Source organism: Mauremys reevesii, linkage group 1 (assembly GCF_016161935.1).
Source record: "Mauremys reevesii isolate NIE-2019 linkage group 1, ASM1616193v1, whole genome shotgun sequence".
Lineage (NCBI taxonomy): Eukaryota > Metazoa > Chordata > Testudines > Geoemydidae > Mauremys > Mauremys reevesii.
The window spans coordinates 124,141,826-124,154,505 of record NC_052623.1 but is presented as its reverse complement, the minus strand read 5'-3'; the positions used below and the strand labels follow the sequence as shown (position 1 = coordinate 124,154,505).

Sequence of the window (12,680 nt, the reverse complement as noted above, 5' to 3'; positions counted from 1 at the left end):
CTACATAACTCACTCATGAGTAGTGAAGCCACAGGTATTGTGAGGTCAACCCAATCTCATAACAATAAAATGTTGTACAGCACCGCCACATATCTTATTAATGCCACAAAGTTAGAAAAAGCTGTTTTAACAATTTGATACTGTTGTTCATATCCTCCTCTAGGAAAACTGTTTTGCTTTAGATACTATTGATGATAGTAGTAAAAGCAACCCAGCTGTAGAAGAAAGTGTGAATACTAATACGTTTTCTAAGACTCTAAAAATGTTCTGAAATCATTTTTTACAATTTAAAAAAATCTAAAACAGATTATGATGAGCTAGCTGTAACAGGGGAAAATAAACCATTTTAGACATAAGTGCTTTCTGTTTTAAAAAATAGCAACCATGGGAAACTTGCTTGACAGGATAAAGATTTTAGAAATAGTGCCAATAGGATTAGATTGGTAGAAAGAGTGCAGGAGAGAGATATTCATCTGATGTAGAAAATGTGTTTATTCCATATTTATGGTCATACTTATGATATGTTGCAAATAAGTTTGTACAGCACCTAGCACAATGGGGTCCTGATCCATGACTAGAGATCCTAGGCACTAAGGTCATACAGTCAATATATAATAATCTATTAAATACACATACAAGCTGTCCTTATGGCATGTGGGGTGTTTCTTGGCTAACACTGACACTGCAGCAGATTGTGAAGACTCTGCAACTTGATTAATGTGATTTTTTTCCCTCCAGTTTTAGTTTAGGATTTTAGTTGTAGTGATGGAGAAAAATGAAAGAACAGATAGCTAATTAACACAAGCATTGCATACTGTTGTACAGATATTACTAGCAGCAGCAGAAATATTATCAATTTATGCCTTTGGCTGTTACAAAGTCAAAGAGCTGAGAGGAAGGTGAGGAATAAATAACAAATACAAAAGTCTTGCATCTGCAGTGCATAATATAAACAGAGTTACTGTTTTCTAAGAGAAATATAGTAAAATCTGCATAGCAGGCTGACAACTCTACTGCCCTCAGCTATCACATATTTCTCCCCAGCTTTAGCCAAGTTGTATCATTGCTTCTACACAGAATTCATTGTGTCATCTGACATTTTACTGCTTTCTGTTTTCTGCAATCTGAGATGGCAGCCACTGATTTGGGAAGAAAGAGGTGTTTTTACCTGCTTCCCACAGCAAATGCTGGAGTGATTTGCTATTTTTATATAAGGAGCATCCCTTTTTTGTGCATTTCATTTGTAGGTTAAAAATTCCTTTAAATGTCTCAGTAGAATACTCATGTTGTTAATGTGTACATTTCACATCCAAGAAATGAGGAAATCTTGTACTTTCTTATACATTACATTTAGTAAGTTGCGTACTGATGCTTTCCTGAACTGGAAACATTGATAGTTTGACTCCAGAAATGAGGTGATTCAATACACAAGCAATTATGGACTCCTTTGTTTGTTCTCTTTTACATTATAAGTTTTTAGAATAATGTTCTCCCTGTTCCTTCAGAGATCTACAGGGTTTAATTAACTTGCCAGTTTCTTTTACTTAATTTTCTGAGATTTAATAAATTGTTGAAGTAAAAAAGAAAGACTTTTACTGAAAATGTGTTTTGTAAATAACACTGCTCTACAGGCAAAATGCTTCTGAAATAAATGTAGTCAAACGTTACTAATTCTGGGTCACTGAGAACGAAAATGATGCTTAAAATTGTTGATTGGCTCTAGTTTTCAAGATATGCTATTGGGTCAGTATATACGACCCTTGACTTGGGAATAGCGGAGGATAAGTGAGTTATAAAGGGAAGGGATCTCAATTTAAACCAGAAATGACTAAAATATATCTTTGACTGGATCTATGAATAAATCTATGACTGGGTTTGGACAGTACTTGCTTTTTAGGCAAAACAATGAATGATGCAATCTGAAGCTGGTATTGCATCATATATGATAAGAATTGCATCATGTTATTCCTAGAAGTCATGGATGATGCAATCATAACGAAGCTTACATCACTCTGCTGAACAAATTGCCCTATATCAGCTCTAGAAATCATACAGTGTTGTGCTCTCTTATTTGTCAGTGTTTGATTTTGCAAAGGGACACATTTCTGTTTAGCCAAAGTGAGCAGAGATGCCTCGTACTTGTGTGAACAGTGCAGATAACTTCTGCTATGTTTGTGGTGAAGTGACTTTTGCATCACAAAAGCGCAGTATAACCACTATGGTTAAGAAAGCCTATCACCTTTATTTTGGCTGCAAAATTGGAGATCAGGACAAGAGGTGGGCCCCACACATATGCTGCAACACTTGTGCAACAAATCTTCGCCAGTGGTTGAACAGGAAAAGGAAATCTATGCCTTTTGCAGTGCCAATGATTTGGAGAGAGCCAACAGATCATACCAGCAATTGTTACTTCTGCATGGTGCCTCCAGTTGGGAAAGGTGTGTCAAAGAAGAAAAAGTGGACTGTGCATTATCCAAACATTCCATCAGCTATACGCCCAGTACCCCACGGAGAAGGACTGCCGGTTCCTGATGCACCAGAATCATTCTCACTTGAGTCAGACGAGGAAGAGGAAGAGGATGAAACTTCTGGTCCTTGAACCATCAATGTCACAGGACCCACATTTTCTCCCATCCTCCTCCTCTGAACCACACCTCATAACACAAGGTGAACAGAATGACCTTGTCAGGGATTTGGAACTACCCAAGAGTAAGGCAGAGCTGTTGGGCTCCAGACTAGAGCAGTGGAATCTCCTGGCAGGTGATGTTAGGGTTTCCATGTTCCGTGACCATCAAAAGGATCTTGTCCCATTCTTCCTCATGGAAGGTGATCTTGTAGCCTGCAACAACAGTTATATACCCTTTTGCTGATTTTTAAAGTGTTACATAAACAGGACAGGTGAAATATTATCATGTAAAGCAACGATAAACACATGAAAAGACCTAGGTTTACAATTTATGATTAAAACTCTACTATCTACACAATATACATAGACATAAAATGTAAAAACTTAAATAACTTAGAAACAGTAGCCAATCAGTTGTTTTAATTGTCATATTTGAATTCAGCACATCAAAATACAAAATAAATAGCACATTTTATCTCTGAAGCAGACGACTTCTCAAAAATTGTAGACCAGTGTAATACAAATACATATATGAATGGCCTTTTAGTATGCTTTCCTACCATTTATATTCATATGGTATTTAACTTGAAGAAAAGGTGCTTAGTACACTTGTGAAGTTTAACCAGATCTGTGATTGATGGTTGTCATTAACACCTTCCAGCATAACAACATATAGGGTCAAATTTTCAATAATTTCAATAATACAACTTTACTGTCTATGGAATCTTTCATACAAACTGCATTCCAAAATGCTTTACAGAATTAAGTAATACAGATATGGAAAAAAATAGTGTGCCTCTTCCCCAGCTGTCCATGAGAACAGGCAAGGGAGAAAAGATACATTATCAATAGTTTCAGCTAAAATTTTAAGTGAGATGGAATCTGTGAGGAAGATTCAAAATTATTGGAATATTCTAAATGGCTGAAGGCTCTTGCACTAACAGTGGGGAGACTAAGTGTGAAAGACAAAGGAGAGGCCAGATCTATATGAGCAGAGAGAGTGGCATGAGGAAAAAGAGAGAGAGAGACACATGATCTGTAAGGGAAGCTAGAGTGAGACCATAAAGCAGTGGTGGGCAACCTGCAGCCCGGAGGCTGCACGCAGTCCGTCAGGGTAATCTGCTGGTAAACCGTGAGACAGTTTATTTATGTTTGCACAGTCACCCGCAGCTCCCAATGGCCGTGGTTCACCGTTCCCAGCCAATGGGAGCTGTGGGAAGCAGCGGCCAGCATGTCCCTGCTGCCTGTGCCACTTCCTGCAGCTCCCATTGGATGGGAATGGTGAACTGTGGCCACTGGGAGCTGTGGGTGGCCATGCAAATGTAAACAAACTGTCTCGCGGCCCATCAGCGGATTACCCTGATGGGCCGTATACAGCCCGCGGGCCGCAGGTTTCCCACCGCTATTATAAAAGGGTTCTAAAATGAGACTCCAGTAATAAATTTCTCTGAAGAGACAGTGGAGTTGCTGGAGCTGTTTGAGGATATGTGTTTTAGTCACACTTTTTGCTGTCTTTGTTTTTACTTAAATTACAGTAGCACGAAAAGGCTTCGGTCACATCAGTGACCCAATGTGCTCGGTGCTACATACAACATAATAAATGAAGTTACAATCTTGGGCCCACATTCTGCAAACATGTATGCATGTGCTCAGCTTTAAGCACATGAGCAATCCTACCGACTTCAGTGGGACTGCTCATGCGATTAAAGTTCAGCACCTACATTACTGTTGGTATGCTCAGAACCTAAATTAAAATTAGATGGGTATAACAAACAGAGTAGAAGAAAATGGGTAAGGGTATAATGGATAGGGACATGTGGTTACACAAACTAGCTATGGGCACAACTTGCTGGTCTTTGATGCATCTTGCACCATGCTTTAATAACTTGAGTTTGTACTAGCTTAGCCTGCCATGCCAGTTGCTGTTTGAAAGGGTACGTCTATACTACCTGCCAGATCGGTGGGTAGTGTTTAATGTATCAGGGATCAATTTATCGCATCTCATCTGGACACAATAAATCAATCCGCTAATCGACGTTCATACTCCACCTCAGCAGGAGGAGTAAGCAGAGTCGACAGGGGAGCCGCGGCAGTCAACTCACCGCCGTGAGGACGGCCAGGTAAGTTGAACTAAGATACTTCAACTTCAGCTATGCGTATCTTAGTTCGAATCCCCCCGCTAGTATAGCCCAGGCCAGAGACAGCTTAGACATTAACTGTAACTTCTTTGAACGTTCCTTGTATAACACCCCCACTACTAGACAATTTCTTTAGTGTGTTATCAAAGTTGGGGATGATCTAGGTATACTTATTGCTGCCTCAGCATGGGGTGGGGGGGAGGAAGGAAGGAGAAGAAGGTATGATCTCCTGAGGACCCTTCCAGCCCTACTTTTCTACAATTCTATGATAAATAATTGCAAAAAGAATTGCTTTCTTTTAACACTGAACAAGGGACAACTTTATCTTTAAAGCAACTCTGTCTTTTTTGCATCACAATAGATCATCTGCAGAGAACCTTTTGAGCCACTCTTGCATGGTTTCCTTTTACAGTTTAAATAAACAGTACACACATCCTCACATGTTGAAACTCATTTACATTGGTTTTGTGTTAAGTGATTTCCTCTTATGAACATGAAGGGACAGCAACACAAAGTTTTACCACTATTGGTGTAGGCCCTGGTAATGACACATTGTCATTTGAAAATGATTAGAGGAGTGATAGGCTGAAGTTACATGGTATTAGTATAGTGTCATGGCTGCAGATTCCTGTGAGAAAGAACCCACTGTGGCTGAGAGTTGTGGAAGGAAGACAGTCAAGTTTAAAAAAGAAAAATAAGAACAAACTCCTACCTGTTCAGGACCAAAGTTCCTGGGGATTTTCTGGTAAAGTTTAGGAATGCAAACACTAGAAAGTAATTAGCAAATGATGTTTATAAGCAAAGGAAACTAAATAATTAAATAAATAAGAATTTGAAAGGTTATGTCTTAAGGACATATGTTTTGAGAGATTTGTATTCATTTACTTTTTTCACGAGGAAGAAAACCATTCTGTTAAAAGGCAATGTTTAGAACTGGAGTTACTAACAGTATGGAAAGAGTCTGAGCCAAAAATTCAGAGTGTGGAGGAAAGCTATGCATCCTACTGTATATGAAGAAGGTAAAAAAAAAAAAAGGAAAAAAAAAAGGAAATATAGTGATGGTAGCTTTTATGGTATCTGTTGTGGCACACCCCTACATAATGAATGTTTAAATTGCTCATATCAGGTTAGTTTAAGACATTTTTCTAAGGCATAATCCAAAACCTTTCGAATTGAAAGGAAAGACTCCAGTTGACTTAGGGCTTGTTTAAAAGCCTAACTGCCTAGCAATAAGTATTGTGACTGACTAAATAGGCAGGAAACATGAATTGCCTCTGTCCTGTGAGTGCAACTTGTTCTGAAACTTTAAATTCAAACCCACTGTAACGTCAGACACTTGCTCTCTCCTGCAGATATTTCCATAGAAAGGGGGATTATAGCCTACAGTAAACTAGTCTGTTTTCTGATGAAATTCCACATGCATGTAGGTCTTGTGAAATACAGAATGCCTTTTTCTGCACTTCTGAAGTCTTTTATGGTCTACTTTTTGTATATCCTTTCCTTCTAATTCTCTCCATTGAATTTATGGGCTTCCCCGGTGAATAAAATAGTATCTCTAAATCCCATGGATATTGACCAAAGAGAGTGACTAATCTTACTTTTCAAAGACAGAAGAGTTGTATTTATTATAACTCTAACTTTCTCTCAACAGTGAAATGGAAACAGGTAATATCTGAAAGTGGATAAGCTCGCTAATGCATAAAGGTTGCTGAGCGCCAATTTATCGTAGCACATAAAGTTGACAAAGCCAACTCTGGGCTAGTTATTCATATCACTTTTGTAAAGGCAACAAATACTGAATCCAAAGTACTTCACTGTATAAAAATGCTAACTTCCCCCCAAAAATCACTTCAGCCATATTCAATTTGTTCCTGACAGATTTTGTGCTGTTAAACCAGTGTGAACCTAGAGTAACTCTGTTGCTTGTTTCAGTGGAGTTACTCTGAACTATTGATACTCATGTAACTGCAAACATAATTTGGTCTGTGATACATAGGGGAAAATAGCCACATTAGAAAAGATTAATGGTGTTGGGATTCATATGCACAGAGGAAGGAGGTAATTAAAAAAAAACAAAACCCAAAACCAGATTGCTTAAAAATAGAAATAAAACAAGTAAGAGGAATAAAGCTCCAGCAGGATCAATCATGGTAAAACATTCTTAAGTTTAGGTTGAAGATGATAAAGCAAATAGAAACTTGATACAACAAGATTTTATTTTAGCTTCCATCCTGTCAGGTAGACCAGGTGAATAGCAGGTGAGTAATGTGTGTTTGAGGGAAGCCAGCTGAAAATTGGAATTTGTTCCAATAGATGGAGGGTGGGCTTAGGTTAAGAGAAGGATCTATCCATTCAGTGTTAACTACATGGTTATTCCATATGGTACTGCTACTTGGCCAAAATATATTCTCTCAGTTATATCCACGCAACCCCACTGAAATCAGTAAAGTTGTATGAGTGCAAGTTGGGAGCCAAATTTGGCATATCATTTGTAAAGTTCTTCAAGCATAAATTTAATCTAAAACAGAAAATATATAATAAAAGTTTCTAATTTTTTAAGACGTGGTTAAATGGGGGATCTCATCCCACAACCATACATTTCATATGAGAGTCTATGAACCCAAGCAAGAGACCCTAGTTACCTCTGTAGTCTCTTAAACTTCACGATGGAGCCAGGTTAAAACTCTCTAAAATGGTGAACTAAACAACAATAGTTAAGGCTATGTTTCAGAGAGCTCCAGAGACCTCCATGACATTCTCTGCTTTAGCCCCAGAGGCTGCAGGACTCTGGAGCTGGCAGTCAGCAGGGCCCTGGCAGAGTTCCAGCAACAGGTGGCAGCAGCGACAGGCAACAGGGGGCTCCCTGCAAGGTTCCAGTGACAGGTGACAGACTCCTGAGGGAGCCCTCCTCAGCATTCCAGCCATGGGCGATAGCCTTGTGCGGGCTGGGGGAGAGGGAGAGATGCCTCAGGTGAGTGGCTGGTGGTGTCCTGTTTTCTCTTGGGGAAATATAGTCACCCTGCAGCTTCCAGCTGCCATGGGCAGTGGGGAACTTTACAGCTCCCAGTCACCACGGTGGTGGGGGAAACCATGGAGCCATAGCAGCAAAAGTCAAAGACAGTTCACGGCTTCTGTGAATTTTTGTTTATTGCCCGTGACATGTCCCTGGCTTTTATTAAAAATAACCATGACAAAATCTTAGCCTTAACAGTAGTGTACAGTGTATAGTTATTACAATTTAATACCCCTTCATTTTTATTTGTGTGTATATATGTGTGTGTGTGTGAAATGAATCTGCTAAGACTTAATTCCACCTTCTACCACAGAGTATCACTGCAGAAATAATCTATATAAGACAATAAAATGGTCCACTCATCTATGATGTCTATCAGATGAAGTGTCAGACCAGCTAAAGAGTACAGTCATATCACTATCTGGTGGCTGCACCCCAGTGAAGATCTATATAGTCATGAAAGTTTTACAGGTTACTGTTAGGAGTATCATAATACAATTTGAAATAATCTATCACACTATCAGAGTACAGTAGTAACTGTGGTTCCATAATAATGATGAACTGTACACTATTATTATATTTTAGGATTTTCATAAAGATCTGATTCTCTTTGATGCTTCCTCTCTGTCAATTTTTTTTTCTTTAAACATGAAATTTGGTGTGCACTTAATGTAAGGAGAGACATTGTATTCCAAGTAAGGGTGTGACAAAGCTAATATGATGCAATATTAGTAGGAGAGTGGTAACTGCTTATACCTATGTTATGCTTCTAAGCAGTCCCAGTGTCAACTAGAAGCCTAAGCAGATTGTCAGAGATGACTTTTTGAGCAGATAATAAAATGTTCTCTGAGTTTTCATCAGCCTTCCGCTGAATGTTTATGAAACACTACCCTTGGAGTGTGAGGGGCCTGATATCATGAGGCACCAATTAGTGTCTGGGAGGTGTCAAGTGCCTTCAGGTCACTTTGCAGGATTGGGCCCACTATCCTTTTTCTTAAAATTCAGGCATCAAATGTGGACACCTTGAGCATTTGTATAGTTATACTCAGAAATAATAACCCATTACCTGGTTGAAATTTAATTAACCTATTAGTCTGCATACCCCTACTTTTAATTCACACAATTATGGGGGAGGGATAGCTCAGTGGTTTGAGCATTGGCCTGCTAAACCCAGGGGTGTGAGTTCAATCCTTGAGGAGGCCACTTAGGGATCTGGGGCAAAAATTGGTCCTGCTAGTGAAGGCAGGGGGCTGGACTCAATGACCTTTTGAGGTCCCTTCTAGTTCTAGGAGATTGGTATATCTCCAATTATTACCTATTACCTTAATTTAATTGCTAAATTCCAATTATTTTCTTTTGACTAATTGTAATTAAAGTTATTAAATGAGACCTTGGGTTAAATTTTCAAAAAGTGCCTAAGTGAATGTGGCACCTCCATCCCTACAGGGAAACTTGGACCTGTAAATATGTTACCTCTTGCCTCGAGCAGGATGATTTTTTTTCCCAGCAAATAGTAGATTCACCCAAAATATGCATTTTAGGGGGTGCAAACTATTTGTGAATTTGCATCAAAGCTAGAAAATAATTTCTGCACCACACCAAAAAAAACCCAACAACCCAAAATCTGATTTTTTTTCCTGGATATGTTAAAATGCTTCATCTCAACATTTTTTAAATTTACCATTTTGATATTTTATTTTGAAAATGTCATTTAAAATAATGTTTTGTTTTGAAAATATAGATTCAAATAGACACTTTATTTCAAAGTGTCAATTTCAATCAATATTCAAATTTGATCAGTCTGAACAAAATTTATCTTGGTTTTTCATTTTGGTGAGAAAAATCAGTTTCAGTTTGAAACAAGCCAATTTTTTTTTCAGATATTTCTGTTCAACCACTGGTCTGAAAAAATCAGTGACTCACTCAGCTCTGTTCATACCTGCTTTGATATAAATGAGAATTCATATTGCTACTAACCAATGAAATTTAACATTAAAAGGGAAAATGATATGGTTGAATTGATTGTCTTCAGAACCACCACCACTAGCAATCTTAAAGTATTTCTTCATTAAATTTGAGAGCAAAGATGTGTTAGCAAAATAGCTAAACTGATACACTGCCTGAATATATCAATGGCTAAACTCTTATTGACTTCAAAAGGGAAAAGATTTCACCGTAAATATATTGTGATTGGAAGCCTACATAACTGGCACTAAATTTTATAGCTATGTGAAGAAATATGCTGCTAGTTGGAATCAACCAATTTGGAATACACAGAGCAGACTTCAAATGTGAAATAAAATGTTAGTAATCCAAAAAAAGACAATATTGTTGTAATTGGTGTAAATAAATTGTTACGTTATCTCCAGTTGACAATGAAGAAGCAGTCTGTATGTGTGTTAGGCTTGTGACCTATGCTCACTCTAAATTTTTGGCACAAAAAAAAATGATTTGTAATAGTTACAAACAATGATGTTTCAAAATTGAAATATAGCAGATAGCTTACAAATTAACTGCAAGTTACATTTTCAAAATGAAAATGTTGACTAAGTGTAATGAGTGTGAGGCTTTACAATGCATAACTAAGGTAGACAAGTTCTTGACAGCGGAAGCTGATATAGAGTTTGGCCTTTGGATGTACCCTGTTCTCATTTATACAGGCACACAAGTAGCATAGGTTGGTGTGTATGTGCGTGTGCACGCACACACATGCAGCAAATCTTGTAAATATACATTTGAGTATGCATCTGAAAACTTGGCACATTATTGTCAATGAATTTTGAATACATTTACATCATGTGATGCTATTTCTACCATTGTTTGTAACAGATAAATCCATAATTCTAGTAAAGAATTTTCCTAAACAAATAATAAATTACTCCTTTGGGCAGATGGTTATAGAAATTATAGCAAGATTTAGGATTATAGCAAGTAAATATTCAGCGGTGCTGATTCCAAAGGGAGACAGTCTGGTATATTACCATGTTATGAGGGTATACAACACATTCATCACAGTAAGTGATAAAAGAAGGCCAGAATTGGCCAGATTTTCAAATGTGCACCACACTCACAAATAGGACCAGATTTTCAGAAGAGTTCTGCTCCCAGTACAACACCTAAATAAGCAACCAGTCTTTTAAAGTGCTTAGTACTCAGCAGCTTCTACTGTTCTGAATGGGAGCTGCTGTGTTCTGGGGAACTTTGAAAGTCTGACCATATAAAAATGAAGTGCTTGTCAGATATGTGGATTGCCACGTACACGCAGGGGCGAAAGAAAATGCAGGCCTGTTATTTACCAGGCTGCACGTGGCAATAGACTATATTGGTAAGCGATGCAAGGAGAGTATGGGCCACGATGCAAACTGCAGACACACACACACAACTAAAATTAATCAATTTAAAGTTTTATTGGGGATAATTACAAGGGGTAAGGGAGCAGAGTATGATTAGCTAATAGAGTTAATGAAACTTAAAACACACAATGACTAAATATCTACTAACAATATTTATAAACAAAGATGCAGCATTTAGTAATAACTGATACTTACAAATACAAACCAACGTATAACGACCGGCAAACGTAGAAGCTCTGTTTGAAACACGTGAGCTGTGAGAGGGGCTTCGAGGTGATCAGGCTCGGTTACGGGTGTACACAGGATACACAGGATTCATTTTTCTTTCTCCTCTCTCTGCCTGCACATGGCAGGCAGGCCTATAAAGTACCAACTATGACATCATAGAAGTGTCATAGGGGATGGGGCCCAAAACCTGTTTGTGTTCGTTTCTGATTGGCACAAGCAAAGTTTACACCAAGTAGGGGAGCAGGTGCCTTAAAGTCTGGCTTTGCCCCCAAAAGGTTAGGAAATGCATATTGGTATAGAATGCGTTCAACACTGAATGACAAAAGAAGAGGCCAGGGCAATACTGGTATGGGCAAGTTTTACAGGATGCAGACAGGAACTCATCTCAACAAGATAAAAGGAAGAGATCTGATGTATGACTAGTTCACATCAAGCACCAGAAACTTCACACACATTTAATTTCACAATTTGAAATATGTCTCTCTTTTATTTTATAGAACTCAATTGAAATGGTAATTCTATTTCTGTTGGTAGCTGATAATTGTAATTCTAATTAGCAAAATACAAACTGTATTTCTAATCAGCATGGAAGCAAATTAATTAGCATCGTGGGTTACATTAATCTCTACCTGGTTGCATAAACAGAATAAAAAATCAGTGTAACTGGACAGGCTGGACCAATATTTATTTGTTACTCATTGATTTACACTGGAATTTGATCTGACTTCTGGTGCATCTTCATCCACTACTAGTATTTGAATCCAGTCTATGGGTATCACAAAATTTTAATACTAAACTTCATTAGGAACAATATAATTTAGTATTCACACTAACAATAACCTGCAGGTTATTTAAAGGTAAAACAAGTGTTTAAAATACAAAAAGTTCTTAAAATCTAAAATTCCTAGCAGAAAACATGTATATATTTAAAATATATTTATGTAGAGAAATTAAATATTTAAAAATCTCTTCTTTAGTTGCCAAGATCTGTGTTTCACCTGTGAGAGTTGATAACATTACCTACACTTAACTGAGATGAATAATGCTTTGTTTTTATTGTCTGTCATCAGCTCTTGCTGGTGAACAGTTTTTGGAATTCAGACCAAAGAGCCCTGATCCTGCTGTTGCATTTGCCTGAGTGGAGTGCCACTACAAAGAGGATACCAGTGTCCCTTTTCATGGATCATTTCAGAATTTATCCTTTTTAGCCTACAAGTTATATTTGGTTATTAATTGAGATTAATCCAATTTTAAACTCTAACATAAAAAAGCACTTTGGTTTTGGTTTGGTTTTAATAAAATGTAAACCATACACAAACAAA

At 37.8% G+C, this 12,680-nt stretch overlaps 1 protein-coding gene and 1 long non-coding RNA gene across 6 annotated transcripts in view; one reads left to right on the top strand and one right to left on the bottom strand.

The window, feature by feature from the left end:
• The window catches only part of LOC120372960, a 57,634-nt gene extending 46,253 nt beyond the window's left edge, over positions 1-11,381 (bottom strand). For 3 of the 4 annotated variants that reach the window (XR_005585294.1, XR_005585293.1, XR_005585292.1), the window contains exon 1: positions 5,477-5,531. This is a non-coding gene — a long non-coding RNA (uncharacterized LOC120372960). Of the gene's footprint in view, positions 1-5,476; positions 5,532-11,325 lie in introns of those variants that run through there. The other variant, XR_005585291.1, reaches the window with a different exon arrangement.
• Positions 1-12,680, top strand: part of GABRB3 (gamma-aminobutyric acid type A receptor subunit beta3) — a 262,321-nt gene that overhangs the window by 200,905 nt on the left and 48,736 nt on the right. The gene's annotated exons all lie outside the window — the stretch shown is intronic.